This window comes from Chlorocebus sabaeus, chromosome 18, assembly GCF_047675955.1.
Source record: "Chlorocebus sabaeus isolate Y175 chromosome 18, mChlSab1.0.hap1, whole genome shotgun sequence".
Taxonomy (NCBI): domain Eukaryota; kingdom Metazoa; phylum Chordata; class Mammalia; order Primates; family Cercopithecidae; genus Chlorocebus; species Chlorocebus sabaeus.
The window spans coordinates 69,115,234-69,133,095 of record NC_132921.1 but is presented as its reverse complement, the minus strand read 5'-3'; the positions used below and the strand labels follow the sequence as shown (position 1 = coordinate 69,133,095).

Here is a 17,862-nt window from a genome sequence, read left to right as displayed (position 1 = left end):
CTAATCTGGCTTTGCTGGGTCTTTCTAGGAAATGTGACTATCTCAGTGTTCAGGGTAGAGTAGAAGGGGCATATACTCTGTGAAGCTTCAACTAATCAGTCTTCAGTTTTTTCTGTTTGGTTGACTGAACGTTTTTTCATTCACCCTCAAGTCATGTAAGAGCTGAAATGGCCTAAAGAAATGTTAGGATTAATAAAAGTATTGAGAACTTTAAATACCTGTTTCCTGGCAAAAGCCAAGAATAGTTCTTCATGCTTAAATTAATACCAAAACCCCATTAGGTAAGGTTAGTCAAAATATAGTTACATTTTTGAACCACGATGTGATTCATGTGTGGGATTATTTCTTAAATTCAGGAAAAGCACCAGAAAAATTTCAAAGTTGTAAACGCATTCTGTTCTAATGAAACCCTACGAAACACAGTACTCAATATTTGTACTCAAGTCCAAAACTGCAGTGGGACCTTCAACAAGTCCATCTTGCTTATTCATGCCTGAATTCCTTTGTGAGATTTTTCAACGTGCATTAATTCAATGATTATTAAGAACCTACTATATCCCCCAAAGAAATGTTCATAGAGTAGGAGAAAGAAAAAATATAAACCATACCATGAGGCATGCAAACACAACTGAAAGACACTAGACCCTGCCTGGCACACAGTAGATGCCTAATAAATATTTGTTGAAGGAGCAAACAAATGCATGAGGTGGCCCTGATGCTAGTGGGTAAGAGGCAGTGTATACACGTTAAGAAATGAACTTAACCTTTTCTACTGTGGACGCTGTCCAACATAACTTCAAAGAATATCACAACATGCAATTATGACTTCCTTTTTCATCTTGAATATGAAGAATCCCAATGCTTAAAAGAAATAAAACAGTATAAGAAAAACCTGACCAAACAAAATTTTATTGTTATGTCCTACAGGATATAAAGGGAAATAAAATTTACCTTAAACTTGACAATATACAACATTTTACTTAGCCAAATACACATGTGTAAATGAATTACACCAGTTGTTTTTGTTTGTTTGTTTGTATCATGGTCTCGCTCTATCACCCAGGCTAAAGTGGTGCAATCTCAGTTCACTGCAGCCTCCACCTCCTGGGTTCAAGTGGTTCTTGTGCCTCAGCCTCCCGAGTAGCTGGGATTACAGACATGCACTACCAAGGCTGGTTAATTTTTGCATTTTTAGTAGAGATAGGATTTCACCATGTTGGCCAAGCTGGTCTCAAACTCCTAGCCTCATGTCATCTGCCAGCCTAGGCCTCCCAAAGTTCTGGGATTACAGGAGTGAGTCATCACACCCAGCCTGAATTACACTTTTAATTAACATAAATTCATTGACATGACTGTAAAGTTACCAATTACTATGCCTGTTGCTTTCTCCTCAATATCCTCACTCTAAACCTCCAACCCAGTCCCTTTCTTTAAATCCAACATCTCCTTCAAAGTATTGCTTAAAATGCAGCTTCTTCTCTGAAGTGCTTTGGCATCCTCCAGACTGTACAGACTATTTCCCTCCTCTGAAGTCCTTTACTGTGTAGCACGCACCTCCTCTGTTCTGTACTGACAGCCATGTAAGCAGGTCTCATCTCCCCCTTAGGCTGTAGGCTTCTCCAAGAAGCCCACCTTGCTTACATTTTAGCCCCACTTGTCCAATGGGGGGCCACGCCAATTCTGAGACACACAGTATTTTTGAATCATTGTGGGAGTGAATACAATTAATATAATCATGACAAGGAAGACTGGTTTTACTTGGAAGTAAATGAAATAGAACAATGATAACGTAATGGTTACATTACCTATGCACTCACAGATCTGAAAATGGCTTAACTTTTAGGCAAAACACTGAGCCTTGGGAGAACCCAGTGGAGGCCTGCAACTGAACCATCCACAAAAAGCAAGCTATCTCCTCTACCTGGAACACCATCACTTCCGGTTAGTCATCTATCCATCAAAGTTTCCTTGAATGCCTACTAGATTCCATGCACCGCAATGGTTAATGGGTAGACTTTAAAGGACATATTCCGGCAAATATGTCAAGCAAATGCTTTTTCAAAGGCTCTCTTTCTCTCATGTGAGTGCACAGTCAGAAAACAGAAGCCATTGTCTGCCCTGCAGTCTCTCATTCTCTCCACTGCTCTTCCTACCTTTCCCGAACAAATGGCCAAATAAGTCATTTACAACATAAAGAAACTGAATAACTAATCTTAACCAAATGGGTAACTCTATTAAATGTAGTGAAAGTGGGCATTCTACAGGTTTTATGGTACCTTAGAGGTCTCTGAACATGCTAATATATCCCCTGTTAATTTAGTATAACTGCCTCAGCAAGGAAGCTGTAGGCAGGCAAATGTGACTTCTGGTTCATCCCCAGAGACTCATTCTGTGTCCAGTGACTTTTCTGGGATTATTTATGGCATTAACTTGTCTGTGCTCAGAAGTTTCCGCCATGTTTGGGCTCAGTATTAGGAAACTTCAGAGCTACTTAGATTTTAAAAGAATGTTCACAAGTTCATTATTTATTCAGTGGATAAATTATTAATCCTATACAATGTACAAACTTCTCTACCATATTAAAGGACACTTAGCTAGAAAAGACATAAAAATAATACAAGGCAATAATATGATAAATGACAAGCCAAGAAGGACTCTGAAAAGAGAAGGTCACTTCTTTCTGAATAATAGAAGCTAACATTTATTGGGTGCTAACTACCTATTAAGCACACAGTACTACTATGCTAAGCACTTTATAGAAAATATCAGTGCATTAAATCAAGAGTACTACTTACCTAGTGGAAGAATAGAAAGGAAATGAGACTTGGGCCCTGCATTATAAAATTGCCTTAGCTATTATAATCAAAAGTATTTTAAACATAAAAATATAAAATACATGTTGATTTAACAATAAATGTAAGTCCATTTTCTTCTGTTTTTCTATACTGCTGGAAAAATATTTAAAACTCCAACATATATGAAATACACATTCCAAATACATGGCATAATTTTGGGGGACACAATGCAAATTTTAAGTTCTTTTTTATTTTTAACTAGTGATCGCTAAGTAAAAATAATTATTTTCCCTGAAAGCCTAAACATACCCTATGAGCTTTTGGTAGGACAAATTTAGGTTTGTTTTTACATTTCAAAAAACAAAAAACAAAATAAAAGATATGCCTGTGTGATACATTAATAATTCATTGCTTATTATCTTAGGGATATTTAATATGAAAATAACATATCCTAATTTGTTGTCATATGCATGTTATTTCTTGTTCATGTAAATAATTCACACAAGAGGAAATAATAAAAGCTTTCTACACTAATTGAGATCATTTGAAATATGAACTTAGAGCTGTTTCTATTTGTAAACAAGTTGGCTAAACACAGTGTAAAAGGTGATAACTAAGGATGCAATAATAGAGCTGAAATGAAAAGAAATCCATCATCAAGGATTTTACAAGAATAACAAAAGAGAAAGATGTTCACAAATAACTTACAAAGGCGAAATGTGATAAATGCTATACAAGTGGCAGCAAATTTCAGAGGAAAGGGAGGTAAGTGTTTATCGGGAGAAATCTAAAATATTTTTCAATCCATTTGGGCATTAAAGATAAGGAATAGACTTTAACAAGTAAAAATGAGGAAAGAGTTTTTCAGCACATCCTACCTTCACAGCCATGGGGACAAAGACATAGCCATGGTATAGCTGGGTGTAGGTAGGGTTCCTGTGAGTATACAAACAGTAATGGCCCAAAGACAGGAACTGGGCATTGTGGAGAAGACCAAATACCATGACAAAGAGCTTGAACTTCATTCTATAGGTCTGCATTTCTCTGACTGAAGAGAGGCAACAGTACAATGGGAACCGAGAGGCTGGAGATGGCAGTGAACAAAATGGAAAAAAAAAAAAAATCCTGTTCTTTATGGAATAAACATTATCATGGAGGATATAGACAACTAAAACAAAAACAGTAACAAGAAAAAACAGAAAGGAGCTACAAGGAGGACACATGCTTGAGTGTCTGAGGAGCATCAGGGCCCACGGCGGGAGAAGGGATGAAGCTGTAGAAGATGAACAAAGAGAAGTGCTGGAAGCTAATCACACCACACCCAGCGGGTCTTGGAAAAGATTCTGTGTTTTCCCAGGTGAAAACGGAAGACTTTGGAGGCTCTGTGATCAGATTCATATTTTGGAATGGTCAGACTAGACCATCATGGGGCAATGCTGAAAGAGGGAAAGTCCTAGGGAAGAATCATGTCAGCAAAGACCTGCAGGAGGGCCGGGATGGTGGTTGGAAATATTCTGAAGGTAGAATCAACAGGATCTGCTGACTGGTTGAATGTGGGCATGAAAGAAACAGGAATAAGGATGACTCCAAGTTTCTCAGTTTGAGAACCAGACAAAAGATGCTGTCCTTTCCTGCGATGGGGAGGATACAGGAGAGCATTTGGAAAGAAACGAGGGAATCAAAGGTTCCCAGTGAGCAGTGCCTGGCCATTCTGCCAGATAGAAAGAGCAGGTCAGATTTGAAATTAAATCTGTCAAAGTGCAACAACCACACACTACACACACAGGTGACAACATGGGGATTCTAAGAGGAGTGAAGGGAAGGTGGGAGAGTGCACATCATGTAAGAGTATAGAAGTCAAGTACAAGGCAAGGCTCCCTGCCAGGAATGAGTGGACGGGAAGGCATGTGGAGACTTGAAGAAACCAGAAAGGATGTGAAATATCTGCTGAATGATTCTGAGACACAGCCATCCAAAGATGAATTTGGGGAAGAGCAAAAACATGGTGACTCCTCCTAAGATTAGGTAACATGACCACAGAATACATGAAAGAGAGCCCATTTCATCAAGGAATGGTTGTCAAATCTGAACCCCTTTAAATTTACCAGTAATATGTTTCTTTCCTTGGAATCTCTTATTTTTGCAACATCTCATTAATACAACTAAAAAGCCGACTTACACACCTCCAAAGAGTTGGTGAAACAGACTGCTGCCTAGTCATGGCTCGTTGTACACGGCACTCTGAATTGAATGAAGAAAAAGAGCACTTTCCTGCTTTCAGAGAATTGTTGCTCTACCGTTTTTCTGCTTCAATATGCTGTCTCAACACTGCTGCTGTAATGACATACTGTGGTGTGATGCATCAGTGGCTAATCCTCAGGATTCTCTATTATCTCCTGCATTAGGATGTGCAGCATCAGAAATCTGATGGATTAATGAAAGACTGTTACTGCTAATTGCTGACATAAGACTATTTAGGGCACTGAGGCAACTGCTGAATTTTTTTAGACATTTTCATTGCTTCTCAGAGCTGTACTAATCAGGCATGCTAATTCCTACAGTAAACAGCACGTAGCTTTGCTGAGAGACCATTCTAACTCTCCATCATTTCATCCCAAATACCATCCCTAAATCCAGATAATTTGCCTTAGATCATGTATCGGCTGTAACATGCAGCCAATCCAGACTCCTGGCACAGTTGATGGCTGGAATTTTACACATCCCTAATTAAAACAGATGTGGCCAGCTCAGGGAGCCTTTTTCAGCCACCCCAACTTGGACAGTGTCTCAGCAAAGGAAAACAAAAGCTCTGTTCATGAAACGACATCAAGTGCTAAGGCACTGGGGATTCTTGGAGGTGATTTGCATCACTGAAGACCTATGGATTGCCCAAATCTTAGCAATGAAGCACAAAGAGTAGAAACACAGCCTTTGGAATTAAATATAAGTTCCAGTTCTAATTCAACCCTTATTATCTGTGCAACTTTTAGGCCAATTATGCAACATCTCTGAGCCTCACTTTCCTCTTCTCTAAAATGAGCATGTAACATCATTTCTTTACACATAAAATGTCTAGAGTACAGCACTGCTAGAAACACAGCACAGCCATTGTTCCAGAAAAACGCCATGGTCTGGTTCTCGTCATAGGGATGTCACTACAGTGAAATGGATACACTAGACAAACAGCTTCATGACAACTGGCCTCTGATATCATCTGATCAACTCCCCTTGCGCTGATTCCATACTCGACCAACCTTCTAACTTGGCTTCCTACTTAGGCTATTGAGATCTGAGCACAATGTGCCCACCACAGAATGCTATATCACAGTTCTATCTGTAAACTGATAAACTAACATTTAAGTTTTTATATATCTACACCTTGTGATTTTTTTTTATTATACTTTAAGTTCTAGGGTACATGTGCACAACGTGCAGGTTTGTTACATATGTATACATGTGCCATGTTGGTGTGCTACACCCATTAACTCATCATTTACATTAGGTATATCTCCTAATGCTATCCCTCCCCACTCCCCCACCCCACAATAGGCCCCGGTGTGTGATGTTTCCCTTCCTGTGTCCAAGTGTTCTCATTGTTCACTTCTCACCTATGAGTGAGAACATGCAGTGTTTTGTTTTCTGTTCCTCTGATAGTTTGCTGAAAATGATGGTTTCCAGCTGCATCCATGTCCCTACAAAGGACACAAACTCATCCTTTTTTATGGTTGCATAGTATTCCATTATACCTTGTGATTTTTAACTTGAATGAGTACAATCAGCACAGGATATACTGACAATCAAATTTCATAACATCCATAGTTAGTGTTAATAACTATGCATTATTATCCATGACAGATCTGTAGTGCTAGAATAATTGCAAAAAATACCCCGGACTCAAGAGAGAGGGCAGTAATAGGGAACCTATCCATCTATCTGGGAAACAGTCTTTATCTATAGACCAGGGGTACCCAGTGTTTTGGTTTTCCTGGGCCACACTGGAAGAAGAAGAATTGTGTTGGGCCACACATAAAACATACTAACATTAACAACAGCTGATTAACTTCTTTAAAAATTGCAAAAAAAATCATAATGTTTTCAGAAATTTTACAAATTTGTGCTGGGCCACATTCAAAGCCATCCTGGGCCGCGGGCTGGACAAGCTTGCTCTAGACAATTATCTATCTCCCAAATTGGACTCTTTAATCCTCAAGAGCACTCCCCAATTAATCCCCTGGCATATTGTGAAATTACAAACAAACAAAAAAAACAGCCTTGTAGTTCTGAACATAAATGTGTTATTACAGCAAAGTTAATGGAAAGAAATATATCTTATCACAGTTATCAACATTGAGAAACACTATTATCAAAAAGCAAGCTTATTGATTCTTTAAAAAAGGACAGGTAAAAACAAAAAAAGAAATTAGCACAAGTTTTGATGAGACTGTGTAATATTTTCTCAGTGGGATTCAGTTTCAATTTAAAGCTGACAGGACATTTAGAGCTTAAAGATACTGGGTGATTTGATTAAAATTGCAGAGGATTGGATTCAAGATTACTTTGTAATCTCACGACTTTAAAACCTTCTTAATTAAAGTCTTACATTTGTTTTAAATAAAACAGGACATAGATGTGTAGAACAGAAAAGAAATCAGGATGAGGGAAAATGTTTCTGGTCAGTAGTCCCCGGGGTCTCTGAATTTAATCTGATACTCAGTTAAAGAGGAAATCAGATCCCGGGCACAGGCTCTCACTTTCACAGGGCACATAAGCCAAGTCAACCTAAGTGTCCCCATGTAAAAAACCACTGGCTCACGTGACACTACACTATATGCCTGCAACCATCCCCCTTCTTAGATAACAAGGCAAAATGTGCTATTAATGGTGCCTGTGTTTATCTTATCTCAAGGAGAGAAAAACAAAGTTTTAGTTTTGAAAAAATTACTTCACAAGGGTTCACTTGTATAAGAGACTGACAATGTAAATCCATCATCCTCTCAAAGATTTCTTCAGAGTTCATGATAGAAAACATTTTAAAATAACAAAGATGAAACTTTAAATGCATTATTCCTAACTTGTTTCTTTAATTCCCCCACTTACAATTCTAAAATAAACCAGCAAAATAGCCCAAAAGGCTACTCCATCCTTTAAAAATGTTTAAAAACCTCCCTTCCACATTCCACATAAGTGATCGTCCTAGGTCCCTGCTCCTCGTCCTAACCACATCTCCCAGAAGACAGTCTCCACAATCACTCTCTTTGGTCCTCACCCCAACTCCCTGCAGCCTCCAGGGTGGCACCTAAACAGCTCCTGCTGAAGGCACAGGGACGTCCAGGCCAAGGAATCCAAGGCTGTTCTTCTCGGGTCTCATCTCTCCTCCTCTCTTGACGATATCACCTTCAGGAAACACCCTCCTCCCTCTTCAGCGGCTTCCGTGGTGACAGCCGAATCCTGGTGTTCCTCCTCTCCACCACCAGACATTAGATGTCTGGAGCCCTTTTCTAACACTCTTCCTGCTCCCTCGACAACTTCATCCACCCCTTTGGTTTCAACCCTCTGACCTCTCCTTCTGAGCTCCAACCCCACATACCCAACCACCCATCAGACATGTCAGAGTGGCCATCTCAGGCACCTCAAATTCCATTCATTCAAAACATTCCCACAAACCTATTCCCCGGGTGAGTAAATGGCATCCCTCTCCACCCTGAATACCCTCTTGCCCTGATCCCCACGATCTGGTCTACCATCCAGGCCAGCTGATTTTAGCTTACAAAAATACCTCCTCATTTCCCCTTGTCATTCACCTGGAATACTTCAATAGTCTATTAACCAGTCCACTACCACACACTCTACCCCCCTCCATGAACATTTTTAAGTCCATTCTCTTCACAGCCTGAGAGACCTTTAAAACTATGCTGTGTATTTTGCGTGTGTGGGTCTTCACATTCACACACACACACACACATACACACACACAAAATCTGGTCACCCTATGTTGCTCTAGGCTAAAATGGTTTCAGTTGTGCTTAAAGTCTTTAATGTGGTTCTGCAAAACCTCCAATTTCTGGCTCGCACCTATGTGTCCACTTTTTTCTAATACAACTTGCCCTTCACTCTCTTGAGTACAACAACAAAGCTGGCCTTTCATTTCCTGAAACATTTCACACATGCTCCTCAAAAAAGGGCCTTTGCACATCTGTGACCTCTGTTATACCCCACCACCCTCTGCCCAGCAAATAGGTCCCCTATTGTGTTGATTAAAAATTCAGATGTTCAGGCCCCACTCTAAATCTACTGAATGAAAACATCTCAGGGTAACCAGAACACCTCCTTTCAACAAGTGGCTGGATCATTCTGATGGGCAGGTGTGGGAAGCTGATCTAAATGATCATCTTTCTAACGCTTGAATCCTCTTGACCACATCCACAAGGCTCAGTTCTCTAATCTCAGCATTTAATTAGGCAATCCATCCCTTCTGTGGACAGGTTAGACAGTTCTTCCTTATACTGACCTGAATCCTGCCTCCCAAACCCTGTACCCATTGATCTTAGTTCAATAAAATCTTACAATTGCCCTCAGATGACACAGTTGGCACCCCCACCATCTTAATGGCTTTCCTCTGAGGCTGCTTCCATGAATATACTACCATTTTGAAGCATACTTCCTAATAGCAGTGTAAGTGGTTCCACGATAATTCTCAGTGAAGCTAACTCAATGGTTCAAAGTACTCTAAAGCAAGTGACTGCACAGTGGTCATGAAACCAACATCACGCAGATGGAGAGAAGCTGCAAACTGCGAACCTCACCAAGGCTCAGCTTCCTCACTGTTAAACTGGGACAGTAATAGTGCCTTCTTCTTTGGGCTGATAGAAGAATTAAAATTGCTCAAGCATGCACAGAAAGTACACAGTGCCCGTCCCATAGAAATGTACACAAATGGAATGTGAGCTCTGTGAAGCCAGCATTTTGTGTCTATTTTGTTGGGCACCAGCAGCATTTAGAACAGTGCCTGACAGGGTGGGCCCTCAATTATCTGCTGAATGACTGAATTATTAACATTCATGGACAAAACTAGAATTGACATGTTAAAATGTTCAATGTAGTTACAAAAAAGATGACAATGAATTCAAGCTTAGTTTTCCTTTATTTTAAATTAAAGCACATTCTTGAAGTGACTCTTAAAATGCCAACTAATGGTTTTAACAGATTATATGATCTTTTAAATATCTAATTCTTTTAAGAAAAATGGCATAAGACACATACGATTTACAATCACATTTTTGTACAATAGCTGCAATTTTCAGAAAGTTATATTATCGTTTTAAACTTTCACTCCAAAGACAGTAACTACTTTGCAACAATAGTACACAAGGGAATAACAGCAATACATTAGTTGCATTAATTTTAAGTAGAATCATTAAGCTACTTATCATTTTTTGGTTTCTGGATTATTTTACTGCTTTGATATTAATGTGAAAAATAGTGAATGCTTCAAATGCTTTTAAAAATCCAGTCTGGTATACAGAAATGAATAGTGGTTCACAGAATATGTATCCTGTTGCGTGTGTGTGTGTGTGTGTGTGTGTGTGTGTGTGTATTTTTTTTTTTTTTTTTTTTGAGATGGAGTCTTGTTCTGTCACCCAGGCTGGAGTTCAGTGGCACGATCTCAGCTCACTGCAAGCTCCGCCTCCTGGGTTCACACCATATATTTTTTATATTATTTATTGAAGTGGTATCTTTGTCATGTGGCCATCCAAAAATTCTTCAAATTATTTTAGACAAAATAAGGTGGCTTTTGTTTTCATATAGATACAGGTAGAGAGCTCCATACCTCAGAATCTCCATTTGTGCAGGGCCTCTTACTTGGAATCAATGGAACTCCTTCTTATTCCAGTCACTGTAGCACCCCACAACACCCCATTTCCTAACTAACTGCTACTGTTGATTTCCTTGCTGTCCTTAGAGAGGACATTCAGCCAGGAAAAATCGCCAAGTTAAAGTTTAGCTCTACTCTCTACTACAAAAACTCCCTGTCTGAAATGTTGAAGGAGGCATTTAACATCGGCATGGCCAAGCACCCAACTCCCACGCCTCTGGTGCCCACCAAATTTTCTCATCTTCACATTCCCTTAGCACAAGGCCTGCAAAAGACCTTCCCAAATACTTCCTAGAATGAACTGAGCCTCACCGCAGATTACTGGGCATTCTGTGTCCCCAAATCTCTCTCCTTCCATGTAACCTAAGGCCAAGAGTCAGGTCCTGAAACACGAGGATAAAGACCTTTACCCAAAGATGAGTGGTCACTGGGAAGGGCCAGTTCTCTCGGAAGACGGGATCTCACACAAGCGCTGAGGAGGCCAAGAACAGAACGGTTTCAGGACACATGCCTCAGGCCAGAGAAGAATAAAATGCTTCCCGGACTAGGGAGACAGCTATAACCCTGCAAAGGATAAGGCCCATACCCCGAGGTCCAAAAAGATGGTAAAATCTGATAACCAAAAATTGAAGAGGGAAAATGTCCCAGCCAGGGTAATGCCAGGGCGGCTGGCTGCGCAAGTCAGTGAGGTCAGGAGGTGAGGAGAAATGGCAGGGATGGAAACAACAGCTTCCACAGGGGACTCTCACTCCACCAATATTTCAGTGTGAGTCATCCCAGAACCTCGAGAGGAGGAAGGAGACCCGGGAAGTCCCTCTCCTTGGAGGAAGGACACTAGGCCACCTGCAGAGGGGAATGGTGCCGAGGGGAGAGCGAGCCGAGTGTGACGCACTCCCGGGTGCAGGCACGGATTGGATAAACCATGGAATTTTGTGTCAAAAATCTCCCGACTCCAGTCCCAGCAACAGAGCAAGACCTTATCTCTACAAAAATTTTAAATTTTTAAAATGTTTACATAGGAGCTCCAGATACTCAGGAGCAGTCCCAGCTAGTCAGGAGGCCAAATTGGGAGGACTACTTGAGCCAGGGAGTTCAAGGTTACAGTGAGCTACCGCACCACTGCACTCCAGCCTGGATGACAGAGTGAGATCCTTTCTCTAAAAATAAATAAATAACCCAGACAACCCCAGTGTGGAATCTGCAGCAATATGGGTCAGGCTTAGACCCTGAGCAAGGTTCTAAATGAATAGTGGTTCACAGAATATGTATCCTGTTGCGTGTGTGTGTGTGTGTGTGTGTGTGTATTTTTTTTTTGAGACGGAGTCTTGTTCTGTCACCCAGGCTGGAGTTCAGTGGCACGATCTCAGCTCACTGCAAGCTCCGCCTCCTGGGTTCACACCATATTTTTTTTATATTATTTATTGAAGTGGTATCTTTGTCATGCGGCCATCCAAAAATTCATCAAATTATTTTAGACAAAATAAGGTGGCTTTTGTTTTCAAATAGATATAGGTAGAGAGCTCCATACATCAGAATCTCCATTTGTGCAGGGCCTCTTACTTGGAAACAATGGAACTCTGTGATTGTACACAGGACAACCTCACGGCTAGCCTCGCTCTTTGTGAAGCCACCAGCTGTGTGACTGGGAGAGGGGAGAGGGTAATACCAGCAGAAGTCATCTGTACGCCCCTTCCACTCTCCATACATGTTCTTCAGGTCACTCATGTCCAGGCTGACAGTTGGAGTCATTAAAGAAGTCCCTGATAGTGGAGTTTAGGTCCCTGTGTATGAGATTATGAAATGGAAAATATTTTCTCTGCCTAAACTCCGTCCATCAGGCCTGTACTCTATGGAGTCTGCTGAAGTCCAAAGATCATTAAACCCTTTTAAATGAAGGTGGTGACAACAGTCTTTGCCAAACTCCAGTGCATGTCTCACGGAGGGAAGGCCATTTCCTATGTCATATTACCTGATTGGATAGTATATGCAAATAATCTTGTTTAAAAGCAAGCGTAGAATGAAGTCCTGCTTTGGAGCATTCAGTTCTGAAGACGGGGCTACACAGCCTTTCCTTTTCCCAGTGAATATCATCAGAGGGAAAGGTGCTAACATTACAAGAGCCTAGCATTGGATGCTTTTACAAATGTTAATGCATTTTAGCCTCACAGTAGGAAGTATTTTCTCTATTTACAGGAAAATGAAACTGAGAGGCTGAAACAGCTGTTTCAGCTGGATGCTGAGGACCTGGGTTTCAAATTCAGGCTCATGGGCCCCAACGTCACACGCTGACCACTAGTAACTGGTCTCACTGTAGCTTTGTCGGTGAGAGAGACAGAGGAAGTCTATCTTGATGCACAAACCCCCTTGGCCAGGCGCAGTGGCTCACACCTGTAATCCCAGCACTTTGGGAGGCCGAGGCGGGCAGATCACCTGATGTCAGGAGTTCAAGATCAGCTTGGCCAACAGGTCAAAACCCAGTCTCTATTAAAAATACAAAAATTAGTCGGGCATCATGGCAGGTGCCTGTAGTCCCAGATACTCAGGAGGCTGAGGCAGGAGAATACCTTGGACCCAGGAGGCAGAGGTTGCAGTGAGCCAAGATCAGGCCACTGTACTTCAGCCTGGGTGACAGAACAAGACTCTGTCCCCCCCAAAAAAAAAAAAAACCACCTCTCAAACTCCCAACCTTTTCATTCAAGAGGTCATGGAGAGGTGATAATGAAAAGCTTTATTTTCTATTCTCTTACCTTGCAATATAATTTCACCACAGGGCAAGAATTAGGCCATATTCCTTCCTCATTTTTAAGCCAAAAATAGCAACTGAATCAAATAGTGTGGGCAACTTTACTTTTAAAAACATCTATTTGTATGCAATTTGATAAGAGTTGGGAAAATTACTAGCAAGCGAAAGCAAATCAGGAAATCTGGAAACTTCTGATTTATTGATAAGCTATTAGGTTGTTTTAACTACCTTCCTATCAAGAAACAAAGGAAACAGATTTGAGATGACATTCTGGTGCCTGCTTAAAAAGACCTTTGAACTTTATGTCTTCTTAGTCCTCTAAAAGCTTTTTTCATGAAAGATTTTATCTTATTACTCTCCCTAAATATATATGCTCCCTGACCACCACAGGTGCATTTCAAGCTCTGGTAGAGTTTCTGCAAATTCTGTTAGAGGCAAAAAGTGATTCTTTTGAGTTCCTTGAAAATGGTAGCTAATGGAGGAATGGCAGAGGGAACATGCCTGGTTACTCAGCGGCAGCAGCTGACACACACATCAAGCTCGCTACACACACACCAGGCTCGCTACACCTACACCAGGCTCGCTACACACACACCAGGCTCGCTACACCTACACCAGGCTCGCTACACACACACCAGGCTCGCTACACCTACACCAGGCTCGCTACACACACACCAGGCTCGCTACACCTACACCAGGCTCGCTACACACACACCAGGCTCGCTACACCTACACCAGGCTCGCTACACACACACCAGGCTCGCTACACCTACACCAGGCTCGCTACACACACACCAGGCTCGCTACACCTACACCAGGCTCGCTACACACACACCAGGCTCGCTACACCTACACCAGGCTCGCTACACACACACCAGGCTCGCTACACGCCCAGCACTGTTCTAGGAGCTCTGCACAGGGCACTCATGTAGCCTTCGCAATAATCTCATGCAGTAAATACTACTGCTGTTTCTATTTAATAAAAGCAGAATCTGATGGCCGGTGCAACAGCTCACGCCTGTAATCCCAGCACTTTGGTAGGCCAAGGTGGGCTGACTGCTGAGCTCAGGAATTCAAGATCAGCCTGGGCAATGTGGCAAAACCCTCTCTCTACCCAGAAATACAAAAATTAGCTGAATGTGGTAGCACGCACCTAGAGTCCCAGCTACTTGGGAGGCTGAGGCAGGAGGATCAGTTGAACCCAGGAAGTCAAGGCTGCAGTAGGCCATGATGGCGCCACTGCACTCCAGCCTGGACAACAGAGTGAGACCCTGTCTCAAAAAAAAAAAAAAAAAAAAAAAAAAAAGCAGAATCTGAGGCACAGAGAGGTTAAGAAACTTGCCCAGGCTACATGACAAGAAAAAGGTAGAACTAGGATCCACATCCAGTCAGTCAGTCTACAGTACTGCCATCCTCGTAGTTCAGTAGAGGCCAACTGATTTCAAACTACATAACTGGGGGAGATGTCCCTTTAAAGATGTACTCTGACCTTATGAACACAGAGTTCAGACCTCTAGTCTTCATCCTTTGGGAAGCCGTAGAGTCAAGCACAGTGGAAAGAACATGGAAGAGCAGTTGCTGGGAAAAGCAGTTGTTGGGAGTTAAGGTCCCACTCATTGCTATAAATATTTAGTTGTATGGCCTCAGGCAAATCACTTTACTTCAGGAGACCTTATTTTTAAAATGTAAAATCCCAGAAGTAGGGGAAAGAGGATCTGTATAATAGTTTCCAGTATATACCTGCCTGATCCAGTTTCAGATCCACCAGTACTAGCAAGTATGTTTCATCATAATAGTTTCCCCACCCCCTGCATGATTTTCTACAGTCCCTCTCTCATAATTTGGTCTCACAGTTCCCTCCAAGTGTGCCCAAGGCAGAACAGTGGAGCAAGAGAGAACTGGGGTTGGTCCAGAAAGTCCTGTGTCCACCTCCATGGCTGACCAGCTTGCAGGCACCAGTTTGTTTTTTTAGGAGGAACAATGCCACCTACCTCACATGGGGTAAGTAAAGTGTCAAACGCCTATCACATGGGAGGAGCTTGTGAATAAGAGTTATTTTTAATATTCTAGGCCTCTCACCTAAACTGTTAAGCCTCATAAAAACATGCAAGCAAAGACGCTCAAGGTAACATTATTAATAATGAAAAACTGTTAGCAGCCTAAATACCAACAACCCAAAAAGTAAGAATATATAAATTATGGAATAGTATTAAAGTCACATGCAGCTATTAAAAATCGTATTTTCCAAGACTATTTCCAAGCCTGGAAAAATGATGATGATCTCGACCACTGAAACAGGGAGAATGTAAAAACTGCCTATATAGCTATACTCACTATTATACACAACAGTAAGTACACATGTATAATACATATATACATGCATGGAAGTCTGTTAAAATACAACAAATTATTTAGTAGTGCTACTTTGAATAGGTAGTATGTTTCATATTCCTTTTAATACTTTCTGGTATTGCCTAGTTTTTCCTACAATAACGATATTAGACTCATAATCAGAAAAAGGGTTACAAACAAAGTGATTCTGACAAACACCCAATGCATATTTTTCCAAAAATAGGTTAACATTTACACTAAAAGCAAAATCGTTTTAAGCAACTAAATTGTAAAGTATCATCCCAATAAGAAATTACCTTATGCCAAGAAGAGTAATAGAAAAATTATAATTTCCAAAAATTCAAATTAAAATAAGCAAGTTTAACATACTGAGAATTTATAAATTAAAAAGGTATCATAAAGATTTTACACAAGTTTGACTGCCCAGAATCACAGAAAAATCAGAAATGGAAAGTTTTAGAAAATGATTTTTCTTCTTATGCCTGGAAAAAAATCTTGGAGGGATTATAGGTTCAGATGAGAACTTGGCTGAACTTTGGCTTGTTTCAACAAGCCCAATTTTTGTTCTCTTTCTCTCTCCTCTACAGATACATACACAAAGCTGGGCCTAATGAAGTATCTCATTCTCAACTCTCAGATTAAAATAAAAATACAAGAATCTAGCTTCCCCTCGTCTCCCAGCAGCATCATGTACCTGCTGCCTCATGCTGAAACTGACTTGAGCAGGGACGTCATTTTCTCCGGCGCCTACCTCACTGTCCTCTCCAGCCCTGCCCTGACGTGGGGCTGGCCATTCTGTAACCACCCTAACTCCCTAGGGTTCCACAGGGCAGCATTTCCTGATGACTAACAAATCTCAGTACCATCCCAAGATATTTCTCTAGGGTGTCTTTCCTTCTTATTGCTTACATCCTACAGACAAGAGCCCAGTTAATAGCTGTTTTTGAAAGGACAGCACAGGTAAATGAGGGAGTCCAGCATAGACCACAGAAAATCCAATATAGACCACTGGGAGCCCAGTATCAATTCCTCTCATAGCAGCATATGAGAGGCCTGACCATGAACCATGGCTGCCATGGTAAGGAGGGTGTGAGAGGGTGGAGGAAGTAGCTAGAAGTTTGAAAGATAAAGGAATAATGCATATACACAGTACATATTTTAGGATTCTTGAACCAAAAAAAAAAAAAGAACAAATATACTACATAATTCAGAAAATGCAGGCCATGTAATATTTATAAAAATTCAATTTTTAGAATACTCTTCTCACACATCTATTAGAACCGTCAAAATCTACAACACTGACACCACCAAATTCTGGCTAGGATGTGGAGCAGCAGGAACCCTCATTCATCACTGGAATGAGAAATGGTACAGCCACTTAGAAGACAGTTGGGCAGTTTCTTACAAAACTAACCACACTCTTACCATATGGTACAGCAATCACAGTTCTCCATGGTTATCCAAGGGAGCTTAAAACTTATGTCCACACAAAAACTTGTACATAGATGTTTACGGCAGCCTTATACAGAATTTGCCAAAAATCAGAAGCAACCAAGATATTCTTCAGTAGGTAAATGGATAAACTGTGGTACATGCAGACACTAAGAGTATTATGGCCGGACTCGGTGGCTCACGCCTGTAATCCCAGCACTTTGGGAGGCCAAGGCAGGCAGATCACGAGGTCAGGAGATGGGAGACTATCCTAGCTAACACAGTGAAACCCTGTCTCTACTAAATATACAAAAAATTAGCCGGGCGTGGTGCCCGGTGCCTGTAGTCCCAGCTACTTGGGAGGCTGAGGCAGGAGAATGGCTTGAGCCTGGGAGGCGGAGCTTGCAGTGAGCTGAGATTGTGCCACTGCATTTCAGCCTGGGCGACAGAGCCAGACTTCATCTCCAGGCGAGGAGTTTGGGGGCAGGGAAGGTATTACTCAGCACTAAATAGAAATGAGCTATCAAGCCACAAAAAGACATGGAGGGAATTTAAACGCATATTATTAAGTGAAAGAAGACAATCTGAAAAAGCTACATATTTTGGGATTCCAACTATATGACATTCTGGAAAGGGCAAAACTATGGAGAAAGTAAAAAGGATCAGCG

General features: G+C 41.2%; 1 protein-coding gene across 7 annotated transcripts in view; it reads right to left on the bottom strand.

The window, feature by feature from the left end:
* Window positions 1-17,862, bottom strand: part of PTPRM (protein tyrosine phosphatase receptor type M) — an 834,581-nt gene that overhangs the window by 761,333 nt on the left and 55,386 nt on the right. The window contains exon 1 of one of the 7 annotated variants that reach the window (XM_073006466.1): window positions 16,458-16,522. The exons of 5 other annotated variants lie outside the window; for them this stretch is intronic. The gene's annotated coding sequence lies outside the window, so the exon portion shown is untranslated. Of the gene's footprint in view, window positions 1-16,457; window positions 16,523-17,862 lie in introns of those variants that run through there. One more of the 7 variants, XM_073006467.1, reaches the window with a different exon arrangement.